This window comes from Eptatretus burgeri, chromosome 17 (genome assembly GCF_056783735.1).
Source record: "Eptatretus burgeri isolate ZD-2024b chromosome 17, Ebu_testis_v1, whole genome shotgun sequence".
NCBI classification, from domain to species: Eukaryota; Metazoa; Chordata; class Myxini; order Myxiniformes; family Myxinidae; genus Eptatretus; species Eptatretus burgeri.
The window spans coordinates 32,340,732-32,352,860 of NC_140977.1; the positions used below are offsets into that span (position 1 = coordinate 32,340,732).

Below are 12,129 nucleotides of genomic sequence, written 5' to 3' on the forward strand. Positions count from 1 at the left end.
TTTTTGCCTGGGGAAGGGAAGTTGAGCTATACAATTTGGGTAATGGCATACAGAGTGCAGACTTGCAAGCATGCCATATAGGAAACAAACTGTGTAGAAACGAAAAGAGGACAAGACGTGAGAGTTTTATTAAGAAGAAGGATGAAGAGGTTGGAATCTGAGATATTTGTGTGTGAAAGAGAAAAGGAGAAGAATGTTTTTTTTGTTTTTTTAAATGTCATTTAAAAGATTTTAATCAAAGAAGGAAATAAATAATTTTAAGCAGAACAGTAAACCCTCAAATCTCATGGGGTCCAATATTGTGGGGTTCCACCAATCGCAGGCAACCTATTGCATTCCGATTTCATTATCGCGGAATATAATTTCGGCCAATCGCGGTTTTTGAGCTGAGATGAGTCATCGTTTGCGTCCACGTGTACAATTATCTATCATTAGGAGCCTTTTGTTTCTCGCACACTGAAAATAGTAATGAGACCAGCACAAGGAATGAAGCTAAATTTAATAATGAATGTCATTGAACACGAAATGACATACGGAGATTCTATAACATTCGATACGTCGGCAAGAAGTGAAAGCGCGGCATCTGTGGGCCGCCATTACCGGATCAAAGAATCAACTGCGTGGTAAACAAGAGTCAAATATCTGTTCAAGTGGTCCCACTCCGCAAAGCGCAAAAGGCTCTTTCCAAGATTATTTTGGAAGAGGATGCCATCGCATACCTTCCTGTCCAAGCAGGAAACATTTGCTCTGGATCAAGGTGGCTGAGGAATGTCCTTCGGGACTCCAAATGTCCCCTTCGGGCCGTAACAGCTTTTACTGATTCTCAAACATGCAGCACGCTCAGCCAATGAAGGAATGGACATTTAACGAGAGGGGATATTTATTCACAATCATGGGGGACTAGGGGAGCATGCAAGAGGCAGGGTTAAACCAAATATCAAGCAAGGCAAATAATATAGAGGCAAAAGCACTTAACAGTTCACTACTTATCAGACGGGCCCACGGACGGACACACACACATACACACACACACACACACACACACACACACACACACACACACACACACACACACACACACACACACACACACACACACACACACACGAAGTGGTGGCTAACGCCTTTATTAGGACCTTCTAAACTTGGACCTGTCTGCCTCGTGCGGTCTTCAGGCTGACTCGGTCCGGTGAGAGGCGAGCCGAACCCGGCCTCCCTGACTCCGCTCGGCACCTGTCCTGGCCACCAAACCTCGACTCCGTTCTCTCCAGCGCTGACACGCAACCCTTCCGGCTCCAATGGCGGATGGTCCCTCTCAAGCTTAATCCTCAGGAGGAGGAGGAGGAGAAGGAGGAGGAGGAGGAAGAAGACGCTCAAGATGGCCACAACCAGCCCCGACCTCTCTGGCCACAACGACGACGACAACGATGACAGGAACGCTCTCAAGATGGACGCTCCTTCCTCGCTTTTCGCTTCCTTTCTCCTTTTCCGCTTACTCTTCACCAGCTGGCTGGCTGCTCGCTGGCTGGCTGCTGGCTGGCTCCTTTTTCTCCTTTTATGCGCTCTGATGTGCTCGACCCCTCCCCTCCTCGGCGCGCACAGAATCCCGGGGCTGCAGCACTGCTCTAACGGTCACTTCTGTCTAGGTTGTTGCACAACCGCCCCAACCGTGGTTTCTGTTTTCGTCGCTGAAGATGAAGTTTTCCTAACTATAAAAATAAATCACAGCGCATTTACATTGATTTACCCATCAGACAAGGGACGGGAAGCTATCTATAAAACACATACTGAAATAACTGAGCTATAGGAACCTGGATGTTGTGTGTGATAAGTTTCCAAATTAGTAACAGTATTACACAAGATGTGGTGTATGCAGTATCCAGAAAGAGGAAGTGGACCCCGAAACATGTGGGTATTGGCCTCACCCTACACCAGCCAACACGATCAGAATGTCTTGTCAACCTCCTTTATTCTGCTGGACATTCCCTCGGCATGGATACTGTTCGTGGAATTGGTACAACTATTGCCACTGGCATTCTTGACAAGATTCAAGAAAAGGGTCCCTTATGCACCTGGTCACTTGATTCTTGCTTCACGTGACAATATTGATGTTCTGGAGGAGACCATTGATGGCAAAATAAAAACACTTTCCACTGCACACAAATGATGCTATGGCAACATTGTCCTGCTCTGATAAGGTGACAGTGATGTACACATTGACCGTAAAAAGTCACCGAAGCAAGACATTCTCCAAAAAAAAAACTTCACCATCTTGATGAAGCAGCCTTGCCAACAGGAACACGACCTCAACCATACTTTGATGATGAGAAAGAGATCCAAGTAAACACCTGGTTTGAAAGCAATGAGGAAAGAGCAAAAGCCAAACTCAAGAATGAAGCATCGGTTTCGAATCGTGTGCACAACAGCGAGGTCGGCCTTCGATGAAGCCATCAGCACTGATAATCCTCGGATCACAACACCAGAAACAAAACTTTTCTATCTTACAGGCACATGCTGATAATGCTGACACTTTGAAAAATGTGATTAAACAGATTCATGGACATCATCACTTACCTTGGCCAGAACTACACCGTTATTGCCACGGGCCAGCCGTTATACAGCAAATTGAAAGAGTTGATGTGGAGAAATCAAGACAAGTACAGGAATTGCATATTACTGAACCACTGCAGTATGATTGATACAATTAGCCTTACTTCAGTCTCAAACAACCCTTTTTATGTAATATGACCTTTTATGCACAATAAGGAGGTAAATATGAACATGTACATAATGCCCCAAGAGGCATCGCAGAGCTACACATTCTCAATATGCATTTGTATTCACATGTAAATAAATACTCGTTGAAATTGATAATATTTGTTATTTTTCATCAAAGCAACCTTGAAGATGATATTCAGTCATATGGTAAGATGTTTTCTATTCTCTTTTCAAACTTTGGCCCATGTGGAAGACATTTAAGTGTTACATTTAAAACTAGAAGGACACTCGGTAGAGCGCATACCTTCACCACGTAATGCCTGATCCCTGAGAACAAATCGGCCCAATACATTTTTGAGATATCATGCTATATATCATTTTTGGCCCCATCTCTCAATGGTGAAGAATCACTATAAAAATTATCGGATCTGGATCCGGACCTGGATCTTCACCAAAATCTAATCAATTCGTCCTTGTCACACACCGAACCTGTCCCCCAAATCTCATCCGGATCCGTGTACAACTTTTTGAGATATCCTGCACACACTCAGACAAATAAACAGACAGAGAGGGGTGAAAACATAACCTCCTTCACCTTCGGTGGTGTGGTAACAATGAAAAGTGGGGGTTATTTGAAAAAAACATAAACTATTTTATTTAATTTGTTGTCTGAAGTCTAAACGACCTTGAAATTGACCTTTATTGTCAAATGTCGAGATGGTATCGCCTCTGATTCCATACTTGGGGTTATATAGAAGACACATCCAGGGGATATGCTGACTTGTAACAATAAATGCAATTCAAACCTTTTTCTGACTGTTTATATAGGCCTAGCAAAAGAATTGGCAATTTTTTTAGTCGCTTGAATATATTTTTTGAGTCGGCTATAAAACTATAAACGATATACTGTGTGATGATACTATTTGAAATAATAGGCACACAAAAGTCAATTCAATGTGCTCTACTTCAACTCTACAGGCTGACAGGCTAGCCTGGAGGTATGCACACTCGCCCCTGAGCTGTCTCACCTGAGTTCGAAGTTCAAAGCTCGTTCCAGCTATAAACTGTCACCCCGGTATTTCTCATGCAGGGTGATGCATCAACGTGTGTGCCATCCTTCAGGTGGATCTCAAGCTGGGGAAACAGTCTGCTGGCATCAGTTGGTGGACATTAAAAATTTCATGGTGTCTTTTGTGAAGAGTCAGCAACTACAATTGCAAATTCCTGCCTGGACTATGGTTAGCAAGTGGTCTGGTCTTCTTGGAGGCTTCTTGACACCAGGTTACACTGTTCGCCATCTTCGAGTGTGGTTATTATCTGGGCAGCAGTTTCTGCACTCAAAATAAATTAAACACATTTTCCTTTAACCCCGTGTTTCCCTCCCTTTACACTGTGTTCATGTATTTCAGCTTTTTGATACTTTACTAAAGTTTTATAACCCGATCTGGATCGGGTGACCCAATTTGTTTGTACATGAGAGTGAAAGAAAGAATGTAGTTGGAATTTCAGCACAAAATTGGCGATCTGCATGGGTGGCAAGAGAGGTCAAAACAAATGGGGAATACAATACCTTAAATGGTAATTGATCCACCGTGAATAAAGGAGAAACTGATGTTTCGAGCAAGGTATTTTATTCCCCGTTTGGTTTGTACATGAGAGTGAGTCTGTTTGTTTGTTCCTTGAACGCTTCAAACCCCCCGGGCCAATTTCCCCGATATTTGCTGTACCGGTCAATGTCACATCAAAAACTTTAACTGCTTAACCAAACTAAAGGTTTCATGGAACATAATACCCCATGCAGTCTTGAGAAAAAGGACATGGGAAGGATCTTTCAAACTCTTGCTTTGCTTTGCAAAGTCTTACAAACCCAGTTTTGTCTGAATGTTGATATTCCCCAGCGCTGAAAGTGCGACTGGCACATTTGATTGATCGAGATGGTGTAAAATGACATATTTTGTCCAAGTAATGCTAAAACTGGAGGTTTTTGGAACTGTCAGTCAACAAGGCGATTTGTGTCCTTCCGTGTTCAAGTATATAATTCAATTGAAATTAAATGAAGATTTTAAATGCTGTAAAAAAAACAAACAAAGAAAAACATCTTTTTTGGGGGAAATTTACCACCGTTGATGCACCATTTTTTACACCACCTTATTTAACACGTTAAATTCGTTTTTTGTGCCCGTTTGTGTCCTTCACGTCGTCCCTAAAACAGTAAGTTTCCTGTTTGGAACGATTTTCAATTTTGTTTCATGTCTGCCAGCCTGGCAGACGGAGTGAACTTTATTTTATCTCACTCATCTCTGCGCATGTGCTTTTGGGATGAGAAGATTCCATAACAACTTGCCAAATTCAGAGCCAAAGTTCTGCTAATCTGCAAGTTCATGTTCCGATTGCTGTTCCCATCAGTGTTCAAAATACACCACTGGATTGAAATTGAGTTCTTCCTTTATCATATACTGATGTCTGCAGATGGACAGACAGACAGACAAAGTGATCCTCAATTTTGCTTTGCATAAATGGGATATATATCTTGGATCAGGGACCAGAGCTGCAGACTTTGTGCTTGCCACATATCGCCATTAAAGGCCCGGTCACACCTTGACGTTTTAGCCAGCGATGGCAACGTATTAAAATGTATGTAAAACGCTGGCTTACGTTGAACTTTTGATGTTTTTTTTTAAAGATTCGGACGTATTCATAGCGACTTCGTCTTATGTATAACGCATTGGTAACAGACACAGAACGTTTCGTTGTGTTATAGATAACTTATACCAACGAATGCTGAACCTGTTGTCGGCCTACACAACCGATGCCCAACGATAGTCTAACTTAGGCATAGCGCATTGCACGCATCGCCGATGATGTCGTGACGTAGCCTATTAAAAAGCTGACGCACAACGATTCGAATCATAACTGCCGTAGAAATGGAAGTGACAACATCGCGGTCACACCTTGGCGATCTTGCCAGCGTATGCCGACCTAAGAAAAATGTGTCTAAAACGTTGGGGCACATCAAATACGGTATGAGGAAGTTTGGTATACGTGAGTACAACGGTAAAGTACGCTATCATACGTCGTAGTAAGTAGAGTACGTCAAGATATTTTAAACATGTTCAAAATTTTACGATGTACTCGGCGTATGACACACGTTCCGCATGCGATGGGGATAAGTTTTACACACGATATGTGGACGCTTACACACGTCCACAAAGGCTACTTATAAGCTACTCATAAGTCGAAACACGTTGCGGTAATGTCTTTTTTTACGCGAAACTTATTTCTAACTTATGTTTGACGTGCTTTGAACCAATTCTTTACGTAGTCCCAACACACATCGACCTATGTAGACGTATTCCAATGACGTCTACCGGTCGACAAAAAAATAAATTAACGTGTTTCTAGCTTACAACTGCCATATAAAGACGTGTTCCCAGCGGTTTTGGGAATTGGTATATAAAAATGCTGCTCATAAAAGGGGAACCCAACAGTGTTTTCGAGTCCTTTTTGAGTCGATGTCCATGTCAGCAGTAACAGTATCAGTATCAGTATTAGTAGTAGTTTGTTCATGTTGGCAGTAGTAGGTGAGTGTGAGGGGGAGGGTGTGGGTTATGATGGATCGTCCTTGCGTCCGCGTGTCCACGGGTAGGAGACATCTTTTCACCATTGTTCGAAGTTCTTCGCGGCTAATTTTTTTATGGGGCTTTTTCAACAATGAGCTATAGCTTGTTTTTACGATTTAGGTCTATTCATAACGGGTTGGACAAATGCACAATGAACTAATAATGTGCATAGAGCGCTTTGATTACTTATAGATACGATATACCAACGAATAATTATCGTGAAGCCGGCATTCACAAACTATGCCCAACGATAGCCTAACTTATCCATATCGTGCGGCAGTTTATCTTTGCCGGTGACGTGGGGTTTGCTATTCATAGGCTGCCACTCAACGATTTAAATGGTTGCATCTCCACTATTGAAAGTAGATGCTTGCGCTCAACAATTGGATTTTTTTTTACACTCAACGACTTTTAAACGGTACCACTCAGCTATTTTCATTGTTTACAATGAACGATTTAAATTGCTGTCACTCGCCTTTGTTTTTTGATGCTGGGGTTTGGAAATTTGAAGCGTTTCTTCTGAACGTGTTAAAACGCTCAAACTCGACTATTTTAAATAGACGCTGCCGATGGACAATTGGAATCATAGCCAAGCTAGACATCGAAGTGTGAACATCCTCGTCATGCCGAAGAAAAGTTTGAAGAATGCTGCAAATAAGTGTCCTGGCCGTGGCCGTGGACGCTGACGCAAGGACGATCCATTATACCGACGTCTTTCAGCCTATGAGTAACTTAAAAGTAACGTCTGTCGATGTGTGGCAACGATCGCGTAACGTGCCAACAACACGTTAATCATAGGTTAGAAATAAGTTTCGGGTATGCTAAACATTACCTCGGCGTGTCTCAACTTATGATTAACTTACAAGTAGCATGTGTTGACGTCTGTCAACGATCGCAGACCGTGCATACAACTTGTGGCCAGCGTAGCAGAACGTGTGAGTCATACGCCGGCATACGTCGTGAAATTTCAAGCATGAAAAAATTTGAGGACAACCAAAAAGTACAACGTTTAAAGCCAACGTACAACGACATATGGCAGTGTTTTTCAGCGTGCTGTCGATGTTATCAAAACTTACCCATAATGTATTCAACGTGTGCCAGCGTTTTAGAAAAAAAATTCAAAAATCGGCATACGTTGGCTAAAACGTCAAGGTGTGACCGGGCCTTAAGTGAAAAATTGGTGGATTCTTCCAAGTTACTAAACAGCAATGGGAAGTGGTTGAAGTACTCGGCCTACAAATAGATAAATTAGTCAACCAATTCACATGATTTACCATCTCAGGTGACACAACAAGGGAATTTGAAAACAGGCATCGGACAGGTGGTCAGTTCTCTCAAGGACAATTTGGTTCACAAACAGCGTTCAAATGCGAGATTTGTTAGTGTGGTGGCTGGATCAATTTGGGTCTTTGTAAAGTCTGGCTTTCTACTTGTACAAATGCAGTTAGACGATGAGTATAGTTTGTTTATGACCTACGACACCCCATACAGCGGATACAGATGGCTTTGACAACTATTTTGGATCAATAATGCACCTGAAATCTTCCAGAAAATAATGGATGGTATGCTTGAAGACATAGAAGAAGCTGGAGCAGTGCAGGATGACATTTTAATAGTGGGAGTTGACGTCAAGCATCATGATGCAATAATGAAGAAAGTGATGAAGAGAGCCAAGGAATACAACTTCAAGCTCAATGTTGATAAGTGTCAGGTCAGGAAGCTTCAAGTGAAATACATTTGGCATCACATCACTGACAAAGAGATAAAGCCAGATCCAGGAAAAGTAGAAGCGGTCAGGTACATAACAACCTCCACCAACAAGAGCGAGATGAAGCGGATCTTTTGATTCGTGCAGCACAGGGAAAAGTTCATCCCTGACCTGAGCATGGTGAACTGCATGTCTTGACGCAGAACACACCCTTCCACTGGCATCACAGTCAGCAGCAGAGCTTTAACAGACTTAAAGAGAAGTATACAACTGTTCCAGTCCTCGCATTCCACAATGTGAAGAAAGATGTTGTGATCCAATGCAACACCAGGAGATTATAAATGGAGGAGTTCTCCTTCAAGGACATCCCATTGCCTTCACTTCCAGGATCATGACTGCTCCTGAAAAGAGATATGCTCAGAAAGAAAAGGAGACAATGGACATTGTCTATTTAAGCTGTACTTTTCACTACTATGTCCTTGGCAAAATTGTCAAAGCAAAGACTGACCTTAAGTCTCTTTCATCTATCCTCCCCAAGATGCTCCTTGCAGCCCCGATGAGACTTCAAGAAATGCTACTTTGATTACAACCATACGCAATTGAAGTCACCTATAAGAAAGGGGAGGATGGACCAGTAGGAGATGCTTTGAGGAGAACTAACCATCTCTGTGTCAGAACCTGACATTAAGCTAATCATGGTCAACATGTTGGATCATCTATCTGTGTCTTAAGAGAGGTTGGGCCGATTTCAAACCTGCATGGCCACGTAGCTCAACAAGTTGCACTCAATCGTGAAAAGATGGCCTGATAGCAAGCAGGAGGTTTCCCACCCAATCGGAGAATGCTGGGATAATCAGTCAAACTTTCAGTTCTAGATTTCTAGATTATTACATGGTGTACAAAGGGATGAGACTCATAGTCCCCTTTCTTATAGATGACTTTAATTCCATCAGTGAGACAAGACAACACTTACACAAATGCACGGCTTTCATCTTGGGATTGTAAAGTGCAAATAGTGGACCAGAAAAGTACTCTTGTGGCCAGAAGTGAGCCAACAGGTAAAAGATCATGTCAGAGATTGCCCGAAGTGTAACCGACCAAAACGCTCAACCAGCAGAGGAGATGAAGCCATCAAAACTCCAATATTTGCTATGGATTGAATGAGGGTGGGATCTCTGAGTTGGAAAGGAGGTAGTTCATCATAATTGTGGACTACTACTCAAAATTCATCAAAGTTGATAAGGTGAGTGCCCACAGCAGTGTTGCCATGATAGATTTCATGAAGTCTCACTTTATTCATCATGGCATAATAGAGGTTCTTTGTACTGACAACAGACCCCAGTACGCATCAGTGAATTTCATACCTTCTCCAAGGACTACAAAATTGACCACCACACGCCTTCACCCCACCACCTACAGTCAAACGATGAAGCAGGAAGAACAGTACAGACAGCGAAACATCTGTGGAGAAAATGCAGAGACAAGCACTTAGCCTTGCTCGACAACAAAACAACCTTTCCAGTTGTAATCTATCTCCAGCTCAGTTGTTGATGGGACAGTGGCCTTGCAACAAGCTGCCTATTGCTATAACTCTTCTCCAACCCAAGCAATATGACCCTGCAAATGTCAGACAATGCTCCAATAAGCAGAAAAGGAAGCAGAACAACAATCACAACAGGCAAGCTGGTCAGAGTCTACCCGTGCTGAAGCCAGGGGATCTCAAAATAATGTCTCACCGTTAGCTGAGTCTAAATGCTGGCTAACTGCCTCCGTCATGGAACTTCAGTCAACCCGGTCACACAATTTTGATCACAATGGTAAAAAGTACAGGTGACTTGTTGTACAGGTGAAAAAGTACAGGTGACCATCAACTTGTTGTCCAGACCAATCCTGGGCAAAAGACTAATCCTGAGTCGCCAACCAAACCAGTCGAGGCACCTACAAGACCAGGTACATCAATCAAACCAGGTTCATCAACACCAGTCCATACCGACCAGGGAGAAGTTAACGAGATGCAGACCTCCAAATGTCAACCCCCGCTGAGTACAATGCCAAAAGTGGAGGTCTCAGCAGGGAACAGAAGCGGTATAATTTGTAAACTAGCGGAAACCCGTGAAATCACAGGTGTGATGTGTTGACACAATTGAAGGTAAAGTGAAGTGGTGGTATTGTAACAACTTAGACTGCACAAGTTTATGATTGGAAACAGAGATTTTGGTTGCTGGTGCATAGGACAGACAAAGAATGGAGGTAAATGAACATTCGCAAGTTTTCAGCAAGAATAACTTTGCTTTGAGACGATGTCAAGGTCGCTTGCTCGTGGTGCAAAACGGAAAATTTCAAAACTCATCCACCATGAAGAACTTGTGTGTGACAGCTGAACTTAAAAATAAAGCCTGGTGTTGGCTTAACGGTCAAGGTGGATGGCATAAAATCTTGGAATCCTGAGTTTGAGCCCCTGTTGTGCTGTTCAAATAACACCAAATGGGTTGACTCAGTCTGTCATCCTTCTGAAGTTGGCAAAATGAGTACTCACTGGAAACAGGGGCACTGCATCAGCAGCATAGCCATGCTTCCAGAAAATGATGCAACCAGCAACCACATGCTGCATATGAAACAACAACTTAAATATATCTTTCTTGATTTGAAAGTATGTTCAGCTCGCTTGCTCGTGTAGTTGAACAAAACGGTTATTAAAAAAAACTAAAAAAACTGACACCAGTGAGGTTCAAACTCAGGATCTATAATTCCCCAGGTATACAGGTTAATCAAGGTATACAAACCCAGGTATACAGGTTAATCAATGAGCCATATGGTCAAACAATATTGACTGTGAAGACAAAGTATATACACCAAAATGTATACCATATAATATAATGTCGTTTGCATGAAAGCAAAATGTCTGTCTGTGGTGTTTTTTTGCCGGACAACACCTCCTACATGAAGGTTTACAAAAGTCATAATACCTTCTGCAAATGGCGAACACGCAAGGGTGGGTTTGCAGTCAAAGAAATGTGCGCACATCATCGCCGGTACCAAAGCCGAAGAAGCGTGGACAAAGCCGGTCCCTTAGCCAATTAATATTATAATGTGGAAGGTGGTGGTGGGGATCCATAACTAGACTGTGGTACGTGTAGTATAGTCCATGTGTTTCGAGTTGTAAGATTACCATGTCACAGGGATCTGTCAGAATACGTCGTTTGTTGCAGGTGATGCTGTGGAGCCAGTGTATGTAATTTATAGACAGGGTAAACAGATTAATTATGTATGTGTAAATACCACTTGTTGTAGGCGAGGATATGTGTGAACTTCCCAAACACAGAGGCACACATTTGTGCCAGCCGTGGTGGCGTAGTAGGTTATGGAGTCCAGAAGAAAAGATGGTACATTTATTTTTATTGGGAATGCCCTGTGGGTGGGACCTGAGCGGAGGATTACACCCAAGAGGAAGAAGAGAATTCTGTTCACCAGAAGAGAAGTCAGTCTTCTCGGAGAGAACCAAGAGAGGCTTGTGTGGAAGGAGGGTGAGCAAGTGGTCCATGGAGGACGTTATGAGGCAAAGATTATGGTGGTTTGTTATGTAGAAGTTTTGGGACAGACCCAAGCTGATATCACCCTGCCTTTGGAGAGGGGAAGAAAGACCTCAGACAAGAGAGCTCCATGTGCACAGAGTGCAAAGAAGCACTTTGAGAAGGAAGGAGAAGCCCCAACTAAGAGGCCTAGTTGTGGAAAAGGACAAAGAGGACCATGTGGCCTGGTTGAAGGCCTACTCATCACTGGCCATGCTCGTGGCTCTTTTACTCCGTCTTCGGACACCATCGTCATTGGCGATAGTATCACTTCTGGTTTCTTAAAGCAGTCTGCATCAAGTCGTATGTCAACACTGCGCATCGTAGACAAAGGGAAGTCCCGCCTGCATGATTGTCTAATTGTATGAGTGTGATCTGTGGCATCTAGTGGGTTATGTTTTGCGTTTTATTTCTCCTTCTTGTAAATAAGTTTACATGTTCCCATTTACCTCTTTGTGTCTTTTGACTCGCTTGGTTTGTCCCGTTTGTGATAGCGTCTTGTTGACCCTTTTCC

The 12,129-nt window shown here is 42.8% G+C and overlaps 1 protein-coding gene across 4 annotated transcripts in view; it reads right to left on the reverse strand.

Moving 5' to 3' along the window:
* Nucleotides 1-12,129, reverse strand: part of GLIS2 (GLIS family zinc finger 2) — a 141,438-nt gene that overhangs the window by 40,764 nt on the left and 88,545 nt on the right. Inside the window, exon 3 of one of the 4 annotated variants that reach the window (XM_085861362.1) lies at nt 3,747-3,852. The exons of the other annotated variants lie outside the window; for them this stretch is intronic. The gene's annotated coding sequence lies outside the window, so the exon portion shown is untranslated. The remainder of the gene's footprint in view (nt 1-3,746; nt 3,853-12,129) is intronic. 4 annotated transcript variants of the gene reach the window in all.